Below are 15,747 nucleotides of genomic sequence, written 5' to 3' on the forward strand. Positions count from 1 at the left end.
AACAAGAGGCAACAACTCTAAGCCATTACATTGGAAAATGTATTACATATTTGAATGGCGGGAAGACACAAAGAAAAGCCCTTTCAACATGCATGTTATCTGGAAAAAAGAGGAAAGAGATGAATTCATTTTTTTAAAGTGTTAAAACAAAGGTGGATGAAATCCTAAAATATTTTGCATGGCAAAGTCTTGTGTGTTTTCAAGATCCAGTTTAAATGTGTCTTCCATTGTGAAAACTTCTAGAACTTCCCTCCTGTTCTTCCCTGTTCTTCTACCTTCTGCCTCATACAGTGAGGCACAGGTCCAGTAACCAATTTGAACTTATTGCCTTGCATATACAACATAGGTTTGCTTCCAAATCCATAAGGATTAGGTTACTGAAAGCCCCCACGTGGAAGGATTCATGCTTGAGAATCAGATGATTTTTAACTTTGTGAGGAACCTCCATATTGTTTCCCAGAGTGGCTGTACCAGTTTGCATTCACGCCAACAGTGTAAGAGGGTTCTTAACTAACTTGAATTTAAATTTAAAAAAAAGAGAGAGAGAATCAGATGATTTTGTAGGCAAAAGAGTTGGGGAACTGAGAAAATCTATGGGCACACAAAAAATCATTTTAAGTATTTTATGAGATGAAAATAAAGCACTAAAATCCAATAAAGTATTATATGAACCACAAATTTAAGCCACATTTGTAATTTTACGTTTTCTAGTAGCCATGTTTAAAAAATTAAAAATAATGAGTGAAAATAATTTTAATGTTTTGATTAACCCCAAACATTCAAGATATTATAATTTTAGCACATAACCAGTAAAAAGATTATTGATGAGAAAAAAATAACGTAGTAAAATTAACACAGTAAATAAAGAGAACACCAATGACATATTGCTCTTTATTAGTTGTTTATGAAAGTTATATCATAGTTAATTTCTATTTGCCAATTTTTGGTTACTGCAAAATATTTTAGCATTTCATCCACCTTTGTTTTAACACTTTAAAAAAATGAATTCATCTCTTTCCTCTTTTTTCCAGATAACATGCATGTTGTAAGGGCTTTTCTTTGTGTCTTCCCACCATTCAAATATGTAATACATTTTCCAGTGGAATGGCTTAGAGTTGTTGCCGCTTGTTTCAGGTCCTATTCATGTGCACAAATGCAGAATGACTTGGATGCTAAAGATAGAAATAAAGAGGGAGAGAGAGAAAAAAAAAACTAACAAACAAGCAAACCCTAAGCCTTTGGGAAAATTTTATTTAACTTACTCATTCTCACTGCATAGGTATTTCTCACCTCTTCTCCCTAATACAGAGACTTAGAACCTCTCTGATAAACCAAGTTCATGCTAAAGTGTGCTCAGCCCCCATCATATTTCTGCTACCTGCCTTCAAAGGGCACAGGAGGGCAGTTCTGGGGCCAGGTTTTACCTTCTTTCAGTGTCCTGAGAGAGAGGGAAAAACATTGCAAAAACTCTTGCCCGTGTTATGCTGCCTTTTTTTTGCTCCTTTTCCTATTCCCTACACCACTTTCTCTTTTTCTAATTATCCCCAGTCTGAGGGACTCATAAATCTCATACACTGTAACTGAAAGTGAAATTCTCCTAGTTGCTGCAAAGCAGCACAGAAGCAAATCCACAGATACTGGGCTTCTGTATAAAGGGATGCTCATGGCTGAAAACGGATACTCTGTATTCAGTTTTCATGTTCATGTACTCATAGATTTGCTTTCATTTGATCGGCTAAAAAAGGAAAACTGGTTTCTCATAAGATCTTCTTAAACTACTGTTAGGAGAAGACTATCTCAATTGCTTTATTTCGGGGACATTTGTCAGTTCTTAATAATTAAACCTGATTGGCTGAGGGAGAAAATTGCTGAGAGGCCAATCAAATTGCTTCTTATTTGAGAACTTGGCCATTTAAAATTAGCTCAAGTGGATTTCATGATAACTGGATCCTGAAATGGTCATCCATTAGATTTTGTGGTTCAACAACTGAACAGGATGGCCCATTGATTGCCCATTCATTGTGACAGCCCAAAGCCCCATGATTGACCAACATCTGGTTAACTCAGTTGACCTGGATATCCAAGGCCTCAGTGATTGCTCCCTGAACCTTAAGGGGAGCTTGAACTGCCAAGGACCAGTCACATGCCTGTTTTGCTTGCAGAATCCTCATCGTCAGAGAACAAAATTCACGGTCTGCCTTTGTTCTTTCACAGTGCCAAACAAAACAAAAATAAAAACAAAAACCCCACAATATTTTGGGAAATTGGTTCTACTAAAGAGATGTTTTATCATATCTACCATTATAAGCATAATAAAATTAAAATAATCTAGTGCTATTTACATTAGGTTTATACTGGGCTTGATTTGCAGGTAATTTAAAGGTGCCCTAAACTAGTAGTCCTCAAAACGTGGTACCCAGGCTGGCAACATCGGAATCATATTGAAACTTGTTAGAAACTCAAATTCCAGGGTCCCTGTCCAGAAATACTGAATCAGAACCTCTGGGATGGGGCCCAGCAAACTGTGTTTCAACAAGCCCTCCAGGTGATCCTGATGTGTGCTTAAGCTGATTATCACTGCTCTTAACTGTTAGCATGCGGGGTTTTAATCAAATGGTGGCAGCTGGGATCTCAATGCTTTCTGTTCTCATCTCTAACCTTTCCTCTAGGGTCCTCCAGGGTCAGAAGAGTCACTTCTCTGGTGGATCAGTCCCTCAAGGCCCTTAGAAACCTCTACTTCTAGGGCCTGGGTGGGTTATCTGGTATTAGGATGTGCTGGGAACACTATGTGTTACCTCATTAGAACTTAGCAAGTAAACCAGGGCTTCTCATCTGCTTTGCTTAAGTAACACTACTAACCTTCTGGCCTGGCCTAGGTAGCTGCACATATATTGCAAAGGAAGCAAACCATTGCCTTTGTGTGCTCCTGTCAGCATTATAAGGGTGAGGTAAGGGTCAACCCTCTCAAAGTAGTTAGAATAACACCCTGGCAATTTTAAGCTTTCATTCTGGAAGAAAATTTCTATTTGTTTTCTTTATGAGGCTGGTATGCTGGAAGTCTACAACAAACCTAGAATTTTAAAAGACCCATTGCATTAAAAGAATGCATCTTTTATGTTATATGAGAGATTCAGGGGCCCAGGAAAATGTCAGCTTGCAGTGTGGCTTAAATATTGTATTTCCTTGTTCAAAGGCTCTGGGATGGGAGCAGGGAGGTTGGAGATACAGACTCATTGGTCCTACTCAACAAAGTTTACTGGAACCAAATATATCTAAGAAAAATACATTGGTATGGTGCTTTTTTCCCCACTAGAGCTGCCCTCCATAAAATGTGGGTGTCATTTGAAAAGGGCATCATTTCCAGTGAATTCTGAAAGTGTCACATGGAGTATTGATTGATCAGTCTTGCTGACAGCATGACTAGGGCCAGAGTGGAGCTGTCCCCCGTGATCCAATTTTCAGACCTCACAGACACCTTCACTCCCTGGCAAATAACATCAGCAAGTGGCAGAATGGAGGGGGCCAGAGGTATGGGTGTTTGCGCAGGAATAATCTGGGAGAAGGGTGGCAAGAATGAATGATTTTGTATCATGGCCAGCTTGTCTAACCAGTACACGTTGAAAGCTGCAAGTATCACACCTTAGATGATTAGAAGTCTGCTTTATTTTCTCTAACAAGCAACATTAAGCCATGAATAAGTCAAAAGCAGGTTCTAATCAATGAAGAATACCAATACCAACATCAATGAAATCATTTTAAGATCATGTTAGTTTCCACATTTGTGTTTGCTTTTGTCCACAAGTTCATACAATACAGAAATCATTTTAAGATCATGTTAGTTTCTACATTTGTGTTTGCTTTTGTCCACAAGTTCATACAATACAGAAATGGGAAAGAGGTACCCTCACAACTGTACTTTCTTTGCGGCACAAACCATAGTTATACCAAATACAGGTGGTCCTCAGAATGACAAACACCGTCTAGGCAAGTGACTTCTAAGTGTGCCACTTGCTTGCTCTAGGACTGCATGTACGAACAGATGCATGGATGAATATGAGCAGGTGGATCTACCATGGCCCATGTCACAAAGAGTTTGGAGGTTGGCTGAGTGGCTTAAAGCAAGGTGTGATCTCCTAGGCAAGGTGTGGGCTCTCATTTTTCTATTTATAAAATAAGAGACTAGACAAATGATTTCTAAGTTTCATCCTGGCTCTGGCATAGTATGCTTTTTTTTCCTATAGGTTTTACTCAGAGGCAGCAAGATTGAGGCAGAATAGGGACTTGGGGGGCTCCTGGGTGGCGCAGTTGGTTAAACGTCTGCCTTCAGCTCGGGTCATGATCCGAGGGTCCTGGGATCTAGCCCTGTGTTGGGTTCCCTGCTCAGCGGGGAGTCTGCTTCTGCCCCTCCTCTTGCCTCTCCCACTGCCTTGTGCTCTCTCTCTTGCTCACTGTTTCTTTCTCAAATAAATAAAATCTTAAAAAAAAAAAAGAATGGGGGCTTGGTTTGAGCAGAATGGAGGTGGCTGAAGGCTCACTACTTTCTGTGAGAATAGTTTCCCAGTGTGTGAACTCTGGACTACTGGATGAGAAAAAGAAGCATGAAATTTGCATCTGGGTGGGTCAACTCCAGGGCTCTGGGTTCTCTGGACATCAGGACAGGGACTAATGGTGCTGGAATCCTGATACCAGAGGAGTAGGGCAGAAGTACTCAGGAATTACAGGCACTCTCCCTTCTGAGCTGAAGATCCCAAGGGACTTTGCTTTCCTTAGCACTCCTACCTGGGATCCTTGGGGCACATTGTTGTGGGGAACATGCAAGTATGTTTCTTTCTTCCTTTGCACAAGAGAATAATAGCATGCTATGATTTATCCACTCAAATTCTTACATACTCTTTAAACTTTGTTGAGCCTGTTACCTTCTGTGTCCATTTTCTCCTGCTCTTGGGATATTTGCCTATGGTCAGAAGAGACTCTTTTAGTTATAATTGTTTCCTTTTCCCAGTCTGGCAGCTTATGCCCAATCATAGACTGCTGCATTTTGCTTAGAAGACCTCACAGGACTGCTGGGAGGTTAAATGCAGCACGGTGTTGAAAGCACCAGATCTTGTATAGGATGATAAGTGTATAACATTTGGTTATTATTTCCAACGGACTGCAAGCACCCTTAGAGACCAGGATTGTGCCTATTCTTCTTTGCATCCTCTTTGCTTAGTATGTTGTGGAGCTTGACGGATGCTAGTTCAATAAAGAAATCAGTTCAAGGCCTGCCTCCATAGCTGTCATAAGTGACTTGACCATCTGGACTCTTAGAGTAGTAGCTCAGGGAAAAGAATTAGTACTTGTTCTTGGCAAAGAGGATGATAATTTAGACTTCTGGCCATTTTTGTGGACAGTGTGTTCACATAATGGTTAGATCTGATGACTGTAACTCTGCATTGTAAGAGAATCCAGGTAAAACATTCTGTCCAACTGTTGACTTAATCTTGTTAGAGGGATGCCTAGCTTCAACCTTTGTTCTTTTGCTGGGACATCTGAGCTTTAGTGTTCACTTTTGTTTGTTCTTGCAGCTCAGCTCCCAGATATATGCAGGTCAGTGGACTGGCTCCACCTGGCCTCCTGCCACGCCCCCGTGAAGGCCTTTGCCATTGGTCAGCACTTTCCTCAGAAGGAGGTGGGCTCACAATCAGTCTCTGTGTGTGCAGTGGTAATTGGGACAATCATTCTGCCACAGGGGTGAGTGACACCTATTCTAGTACCATTTTAGATGATGAAACTGGGGGAAGGACTACTTTATAAAAGTGGCCAGTCCAACCAGAAGAAGAATGAAAAAAAAATCAAATAATTATTATTCCAGATGGGGAAGTCAGACCTGGAACTGAATGATGTCAGGTATTTTGCCTATTTATCCAATGCTCCATCATTACGTTTTAGTTTTATGGATTAAACAAGATTTTATCTGTTTGAGTGGAAAAATACTAAAGTATGAAGAAATTCAGTAGTTCTTGTTTCCAGTTGGTTAATGGAATTATGGAGCCTGGAATCCAGAGCATTTGACCCAGAGTCTTTCTATTGCACCACACAATCTCAAGATATCTAGTCATTCCTGTTTTATGGCTGGTTTGCTGGCTGCCCACTGCTAAAAAGCTTTCTACTGATTATGAGGGAAAAAATTCAGCTACTTTCAAAACCATTTTACTAAAACAAATAGCCTAGTTCCCTATCTCTGTTCCATAGGTGACTTATCAGTTAAGAAAATCAAAATATGAAACTTTCATTGTATGTTCCATCCCAAATAATTTCAAAGGCAAATTATTGGTCCACTTTTTCTAAGGTTTTATGTTTATGTTTTCTAGAAACATTACGTAGGCAAACTGAAAGAACATTTGGATAAGAGAAAAAATGATTATAATCTCATAATTCCTAGCTGCTATTATTACTGGCATTTATTTTTATTTTTTTAAAGATTTATTTATTTGAGAGAGAGAGAGTCAGTGGGGGGAGGACAGAGGGACAGAGTATCTAAGCAGATCCCACTGAGTGAGGAGCCAGCTGGGGGCACGATCTCACGACCTGAGCGGAAACCAAGAGTCGTGTGCTCAACTGACTGAACCACCTGAGTGCCCCTATTACTGGCATTTAGAGAATTTCTTTTTAGTGTATTTTCTCCGTGCCCATTCCTCTCCATCTAATTGTAATTACATTGTTGGTATTGTTTGGTAGTCCCTTCCACCTAATTTTATATTAGAGGAATTTCCCTTTATTACATATTCTTCATAGTCATCATATTGAGTATACCTCAGCTTAATCATTCCATATTTTTGATATTTAGACTATTTTCTCTTTTTCTGCGTTCTTTTCATGTATCACTGCTGTGGATCTCTTTAAACATAAGTACTTTTTCATTATTTAAAATTATTTCTTTTTTAAAAAAAGATTTGTTTATTTATTTATTTTGGAAAGAGAGAGATCGAGTGAGCAGGGGTGGGGAAGGGCAGAGGGAGAGGGAGAAGGAGAGAGAGTCTCAAGCAGACTTCCTGCCGAGTGTGGAGCCTGATTATTATTAAATTAATTATTAAATTAAAAGACACCAAAAGTTGGTAATACTTATATGATTAAATAAGCAGATAGAAGCATAGGAAACTATCTTATACTTACAGAAATTTCTAGGATACAGAGGCTGGATAACAGGCATTTGAAGTAGTCTTACCCTCCAGTGTGTCTTTTTGGGAGATTTTGCTTGTGTAAGAGTGATTTGTTTATTTCAAGCAAAACAAATTATTATTATTTTTTAGAGAATATATTTGTGAATAAAATGTCACACCGGATATCCAGCGTCCAGATCAATGCAATATTTTACTCATAAGACAACACAGTCATTTTTCCCTCTAACTCCTATCAGGAGATAAAGGATTCCTTTCACTGAAGACTCCAAAGGAGTGAGGAACCGTGGGATCCATAGGTGTGATATGTAGATCCTGTCTGGGATGGCTTGGAAGTAATTACTGCTAAGCATAGTTATGTGGTCTGCTTATAAGACAGTAGCTATTGTTCCAATGATTTCTATTGTTACACTTCTATTTGGTAGAAGTGTGGTGTTTATAAGGATTTTGCACTTTCTGTCTCTCCCTTGAAGATAGGGATTTGCTTCATAGGCCCTCTCTAACCTTGTTCTGCTGATTAAAAAGCTTAAGGACCACACAGATTTCATGGCTTCTGAATGCTCCTTTATGAAATTCCAGGAAGGATGAGTGTGCTGAAAAAAAATTCTGTTTTTCTAGAAGAGAAACTGGTACAATCAGAATGACTCAGAATTTAATTATAAATGATTCAAAGCAATTGAATATTGCTTATTCAAAGCCCCGGGTGAGGAGGAACTCCTTTGTTTTCGGCAATGAGGTGCTTGTAATGGGATGTGGCAGCAAACAGACGGTAGAGAAAAAGTATATTAGTTCTCCTAACCCCCTTCTCTTTGCTTTTTCTGTGTTGGATTTAAGAACTATCTCAAATAAAAGGTAAGGGAAAGCAAGGACTCACAGGCAAAGCAAGAGTATGTGAGGGATAGGTATTTCAGAGAGTTTGGGACAAATGAAAAAAGGGAAAAGGAAAGAAAGGCAGACTCGACTGACCAACAGGAGCTAGGCACATTCATGACTGGTAAATTGGGCTCCTGCATGCTCTAATTCCTGCTGCACCCCAGACTGCTAACACGCCTTGATAAAAAGGAAAAAAGAAAGGAGGGGAAAAAAAATCCATGCAGGAGGTTGTGAGTGTACACAGAATCTGTTCCGAGCTCCCTCCACAGGCAGACATGGATCAATAAATCAATAGGGAATGTTCACTGGCTGTAAAATGGGTAGAGAATCCAGTGTCAGGCTGCTCCAAGATGGATGGACAGTGGGCTTGCTGTCTGCTGAAAGGCCAGAGGTGACTATCACCTTGAGATGAGATCAGTGACCAACAGCCTAACAGCCCTTTGAACTCAGAGTCTATGATTGAGGACCTGGGCATGGCTTAAAACAGTCCCAGTGCGACCCATGGCGACATGCCCTACACTTTGTGCATCACCCCCCAACACTCAAGCCTCTTGGCGGGGCTGACGGTTTGCCACACGGGGCCTGGCTGCTGTCTACCCCTGGCCTGCTGTGCCCTGTCATTGAAGTAAAGGCTACAGGAGACTGAATCAGAAATTACTAGATGCCCTAGTGGTAGGAAGCATCGATCGGAAAGGGTAGGGATTTTCTGCACAACAGTTGGATTTTCCCTTTTATATAAAGGGGGTTTAACATAATACAGGCGGTGCTTTCGCTGCATAGCACTGTATGTTAACCCTTGCTTTCGTGGACTTAACCTGAGGCTACCACAGGGGTGGCTGTAGTTGGTCTTTCTGAAATTCAGAAAAGTGCTTTCTATTTGAAGGGTGGTTAGGTCAGGCCAGCCTGGCTGTGTGGGGGATCTTTGGGAGCGGTGGGTGGCTTCTCTTCAGCTGCGGCTCTGCCAGCAGGCTGCAGCATGAGTGGGTTTCCGCACGGAGTGGGGACAGCCTTGCTGGGGAGTCCCTCCTACTGTGACTGGCAGGGGATGGTGTACTCCTTGTCCTCTCTGTGACCCCAACTTATTTTCACTTTTGAGGATTCAGAGCTCCTAACCTCTTCTAACACAGACCAAGTGCTCACTTTGGGTTCAAACGCTGCACCATCCACTTCCTGCTTACTTCTCAGGATGTGGCTCTGACACAAATAGCTCATCCAAGAAAAAATGTAAAAAGCCCAAAATTCTGGGTGATATTTCAGCTTATCATTTAGATAATTTACCAATATCTGGCCACAGGTACAGTGTACATACCTTATTCATTTCTTTGTTCTTTTATTCAATAAATGCGTTTTGATCTCCTGCTGCTTGCTATTGCTACTAATGTGCTAGGCGACTGGTAAAAAGATCAAGAAAATATGGTCCTAGCCTTTGAGGAGTAAGGAGTCCCTGAAAATGATTTATAAAACTTCTATTTCTAGTATGTCTAGAAGGTCTTACTTATTTTTATAAAAATATTTTTTTTAATCTTTAAGGTTTTCTTATCAATGTTTTTGGATAAACAGAAAAGGCAAATTTTTTTTTTGCAAGAGGTAAAAAAAGTAAAAAGGTATATTCGATCCATAATTAAATGAAAGCTGTATGATATCATGGGAGATGCACTGGAGAGGATTCACTCACTCACTCATTCTGCAGATGTGTATTGACTATTCTGTGCCTGGCAAGCTGCTGATATTGGATAATTCTGGTGGAGAGTAGACATTCAACACAGAGTCCTACAAATAAATATACAAAGGTATAGAGTACTGTGAGGGTGAGGGTGAGTAGGAGGAAGATCTAATTTTGATGTGCGGGAGGGCAGGGGGAGGTCAGCAAGGGTTTTGAGGGCAAAGGAGGAGATGGAGTCAGGGTGGAGGAAAGTGGGATATGGAGTGGGCCTCACGCCCTGATCCCGCCACCAACCAGATGTGTGACTGCAGGCAAGACGGTCTTCCTGGGCCTGTGATTCTCCATCTGTCCGATGAGGGGGTTAGGCTTGTTAATTTACACAAAACTTTTTGGCTCTGAACTAGTATGATTCCTTAAAAGAGTCCATTTACATGAAGGCTACATCTATTACAAATGGCATTCTCAGGAGTGGTTCAGATATTTCCGAAAGCATACAGTGTTGCTGCTCTACAGCCTCAGTGGCACCAGTCATATGGGAAAGTTAGTCTTTTTTACCATAGCTCCTTACTATGGCCTTAAAAATGTTGGTCTGAGTTCTGGTCCAAACAACTCATGAGGCCATCGAGAAAGACTGGAGTAGATTAGACTGAATATGATGACCCATACTTCAATTTCTGGTTTAAAAAAATGGAAAAAATAGGCAATAGGCTGCGTTTAGAAATACTAACAGGTTTCTCATTTCTCAATACCTATGTGCCAGATATTGAGTTTAGTTAGGTGAGAGAGGGAAAGATGTCAGACTAGGATTCTGTCCTTATGAAACTAATTTAACTGAATTTAGAAAAAAAGAAGTTGTATTTAAAAATTTAAATAATTGTAGATATTTGATCCATGTACACTAAATATAGAGCTGATCCATATACAGATTTACATAAAGATGTTAGAGCCTTGTTGCTTTGTGTCATTCCATTATGGTTGCTCATCTCTCTTTCCTCTTATATAGATGGAGACACACTGGCTCAACTTCAGATATTGGCATGCAATATTGTTAGTCTGTTCATTGGTATGAAATGTTGGCTTACTTTCCTAACTAAAATCCTGTCTCCAGATCTTAAAAAGATGTCCTGGGGACAGGAACAGCTACTCCACATGGGTCAGGGAAGCAGGAAGATGGGAGCACACAGGTGGAGTACACATATGTTAGAAATTGCTGGAAAAATACCATTTGAACTCGTATCTGTCTCTCTTGGTTTCTTCCAATTCCGGATGATACAAGGTGTCACACACTCCAAATAACTCCCAGTCACGACCAATATTAAAGGTGGTGATCTGGGAACCTACAGTCCCCAGGATATGATGATATTAGGAGGTCTACACAGGGATCTCTTGAGAATGGTGATAAATGGAGTCACCTTGAAGTGTGTCCCGAATGGCTTTATTGGGGCTGCCGGTGTATCTGGGAAGCCCTTTAAACATTGCCTCCTTTTAATCTGGGCTGTCTTTGATGCTGGGTATGTTGCTAGAGTTATTCTACCAAACACAGACTTTTCGATCGATTTTTCTTTTTAGTTGTAGCTGATTTAAAAACTGCTTTTTAGGGCTATGTGGGTAACCTGAGTGTTGCAGATGCCCCTGGCAAGGAGGCTCCTGAATTATCACATGATTATCTGGAAAGCCTTCACCGCTCGGCCTTGCTGGTGGTTCCTGTTCTTGCAATCACCCCAGAAAAGCCTACCACTTCAGAGTTTGGGCTCTGGCTTTACAGAATCTTGGGCTCAAATCCCAACTCCCCACTTACTAACTCCTGTGGAAGTTAATTTTAATCTTTCTAAATCTCAATTTCCTTACCTAGAAAATGGATTGTTATGAGAATTTAATGAGATGATGACTTTAAAGATCTTGGAAAATAGGACATACTCAAGAAATGTTAACTCTTGTCCATAATAACAAAAACAACAATTTGAGCTTAACCTAACATCTAGTCTAACCCTAGCTGTCATTAGATTTGAGATCTACTGAATCCAAGATCTGAGAATGGTGCATGCCTCACACATCCCTCCCAAGACCAGTCTGGACACTTGGGTAAAACATAAGGATTCTCTCTCATCCTGAGCCTCTGTCAATCTGCACTCTGATCTCTGGCTTGACCCTTCCTCAGCATTTTGCTAGTGAGTCACGCCAATGCTTTCTTTTACTTCATCATGTTATATTATCTTGGCCTAAACATATTCCTGGTTGCTACATTCTTCATCCCTCCTGGGTCCCACTGTCATACATTATTACTGATTTCTCTTGAGGCTCCTGGAAGGCAGAGGAGAGTAAGATCCAACAAGTGATGCTGTTCCCCATTTCGAGCGAGACCACCATTCTTAGTATGTCCAGCCAGTCCTCCTGGGGGGGGGGTTCTTTACCATTTTCTCAAAAACCCGTTCTCCCCCATGGTCCTGCTCAAGGGCTTATGCATGAGACACTGTCACCCCAAATCACCAAAGGCGTGATTGGAGTTTAAAAGCAGATCCAGCTTCCTATTGGTCAGCCCTTCCTACCTCACCTGAACCTTGAACAGGTTTTGCCTGCCCATCTCAACAACAGCCCTCCCTGTGTCCCGAACCCACCATGACTTTCTATGGCTTGTCAAACATTTCCCAGCCCTGGTCCCTTTGTGCTAAGGGACCTGGGTTCCATGGCATTAACAGAAGGAGTTGCTGAGTAGTGTGAGCCTGACCCAGTGCCAAATCTAGCTGTCAGACCCTTTATGCATCTTCTGTTTCTCTGAGACACTCTCCATACTGGTGTTTCAGATGTCTTCCTTTTTGCTCCATCCTCAGTCCCTCCTTGCAAGGCTGGAGACTTCCTAACTCCTTTACAGCAAAACCAAGGATTATCTGATGCCATGTGAACTCACAGTTGCCGCTTCTATCTTAGAACATCACATCCTCTCATCTTTATTTCAGACTCAGAGATAGGTGTTATCCCTTTTTTCTGCCTTACTCTGGATCCCCTCCCCACTCGCTCCTGGGAGACCCATCTCAGCCATCCCCCATCTCTTTCATCTTCGGTCTTCCTGTCCCCATTGTCTGACTCTTTTCTACCTTCAGATCTTCACAGTACTCCCTTCAAAATTGGAAAATCAAAAATATCCACCCCCTCACCAAAAAAACCCCAAAGTCCTTTGAGGACCTTTCTGCCTATATAGACTTCCTTTCAAAATCCTCCGCGCCCCCCCCCCCCCCCCCGCCGCGAAATATGCTCTGGTTCTTTATTTTAACCTGATTTTACCTCCGTGGGGGGTGGGTGGGTAGGGGAAGCCTCCTGTTGATTCTTTCTTCAGAGCCTTCATATCCGGCTTTGCTATTTCTATCCCCCTCCCCCCACCCCTCCGGTTCGGGTCTCTATCACCTCAAACCTGGGATATTACCTGGGTTTTCTAATCATTTTCTTCAATCCAAGGCCACACTACAACTAATTGGCAAGTAAATCTTTGTAAAACAGCACTTTGGTCATGTCATATCTCTGCCAACAAAATGATAGCTCGCTACCACCCACAGGACAAAGTCTAAACTGCTCTTCCACAGGGAGAACCACAACAAACCCTTTTTCCGATCTCTTTTCTTTTAAAGACCCACATCTACTCCAACTAATTATCACTGAAACTCACCTCTGGGTGAGTGTATCCCAGTATTACTGCAATTAGTCTTGTCTCCTTTTTGAAATGAATTTTCCTTCCTGTTTACTTACTTAAAGTACACATGCCCTTCTAGACCTGTCTCTGGAAATACTTCTTCAAGCTCTTTCTTGATTTTACCATCTAGCCATAAACCTTCTCTCTTACCATTATACTTTGTGTCTCTAGAGCTATCCTCCTCCTCAAAGGAAAAAGGGAGGTTTTATTCACTTTATTAGAGTTTTTAGGTAAAATTTTAGGTAAATATATTTGGGCTAAAAATTCACTTATTTTACTATGTGCATCTAGACTCAGAGCATTTCCTCTCCATCTATTACCTTAAATATTTTTTTTTGCATACAAAACGTACTATTAGAAGAGATCCTAGAAATACAGATTGATAAACACAAAGAGTCTTGCAATACAGACTGTTGTTAGTATTTTGGTGTATATCTTTCAGTCTTTTTTCATGACCCACATTCTTATTTGTTTATCAGATATTTCTAACCATCCATATGCGGATCACTAGGGATAGAATGACAGATCAGACAGACATGATATCTGCCAGGTTGAGCTGATATTCTAGTATATATAGTACATAAAAATATGTATGAAATATATAAATGCAAAAGGCACATATGTATACATATGCATACAAATACATAAGATTACATAAACATATGTATATACATATACATGTATTTATAAAAGTGAGATCATATTGCACATTCTGTTTCATAACTTTCTTTTTGTAATGATATATCATTAACATCTCAGTATCAATAAGTCTACATGACTTTTTTTTTCTTACCATCTTAACCATTTTTTTAAAATTTGAGAGAGAGAGAAAGCGAGCCAAGGGGATAGGAACAGAGGGAGAGGGAGAGAGAGAATCTGGAACAGACTCCCTGTTGAGTGCGAAGCCCAAGGTGGGGCTTGATCCCAGGACCCTGAGATCATATCAAGAGTTGGATGTTTACCCGACTGCGCCACCCAGGTGCCCCCCATCTTAACCAGTTTTAAATGTGCAGTACAGTAATGATAATTATATGCATTTTGTTGTGCAATAGATTTCTAGAACCTTTTCATCTTGCAGAACTGAAACTCTGTACCCCCTGAAAACCATATCCCCTATCCCCTGCCCAAAGCTCCTGGCAACTACCATTCTACTTTGTGTTCATAAGAGATTGTCTGTTTTAGATACCTCATTTAAGAGGAAGGATGCAGTCTTTGTCTTTTTGTGACTGGTTTATTTCACTTAGCATTATGTCCTCAGAATTCATCCATGTGGAAGCCTTATTTTTATAGGAGGACAATATTCCATCGTATGTATATCCCACATTTTCTTTATCTATTCATCTGTCAATGGCATTTTAGATTACTTCCACCTTTTGGGTATTGTGATTAGTGCTGCAGTGAACATGGGTGTGCAAGTATCTCTTCAAGATCCTGGTTTCAGTTCTTTTGGCTATATACAAGAATTGGGATTGCTGATCATATGGTAATTCTATTTTTAATTTTTCGAGGACCTCATACTATTTTCCATGGTGGCTACACCATTTTCATTCTCATCAACAGTGCACAAGGGTTCTAATTTCTCTGCTTTCTTGGCAACGCTTGTTATTTTCTGGGTTTTGTATTATTTTCTTTTGTTTGATAGTGGCCATCCAAATGGGTATGAGGTGACATCTCACTGTGGTTTTGACTTCATTTTCCTGGTGATTAGTGATGTTGAGCATCTTTTCATTTGCTTGTTAGCCATTTGTATATCTACTTTTCTTGAGAGGCCTTATATCCGTCTTTGTTATTTCTACTTCTCCCCTCCCCCCGGTTCAGGTCTCTATCACTTCAAACCTGGGATATTCTTAGAGAAATGCTATTCAAGTATGATCTGTTTTTTGTTTTTGAGTTGTAGGAGTTCTTAATCTATCCTTGATATTAACCCTTTATCAGATACATAGTTTGGAAATATTTTATCCCATTCTCTAGGTTTTCTTTACATTTTGTTGATTGTTTCCTCTCTGCACAGAAGTTTATAAATTTGATGTAGTCTCATTTGTCTATTTTTGCTTTATTACCTATGCTTTTGGTGTCATAGCCAATAAACATTGCCAAATCCAATGTCGTGAAGCATTTTCCCTGGGAGTTCTATAGTTTCAGGTCTTATGTTTTGGTCCTTAATCCATTTTGAGTTAATTTTTGTATATGGTGTAAGGTAAGGGTCCAACTTTATTTTTTGCATGTGGTTATCCAGTTTTCCTGTCACCATTTGTTGAAGAGATTATCCTTTCCCCATTGTGCAGCATTGGTACTCTTGCCAGAGATCATTTCACAATATATGTGAGGATCTATTTCTAAGATCTCCTGTTTTCCACTTATTTATATGT

Source organism: Callorhinus ursinus, unplaced genomic scaffold (assembly GCF_003265705.2).
Source record: "Callorhinus ursinus isolate GAN/ISIS: 27379988/994484 unplaced genomic scaffold, GSC_fseal_2.0 scaffold25, whole genome shotgun sequence".
NCBI lineage: Eukaryota > Metazoa > Chordata > Mammalia > Carnivora > Otariidae > Callorhinus > Callorhinus ursinus.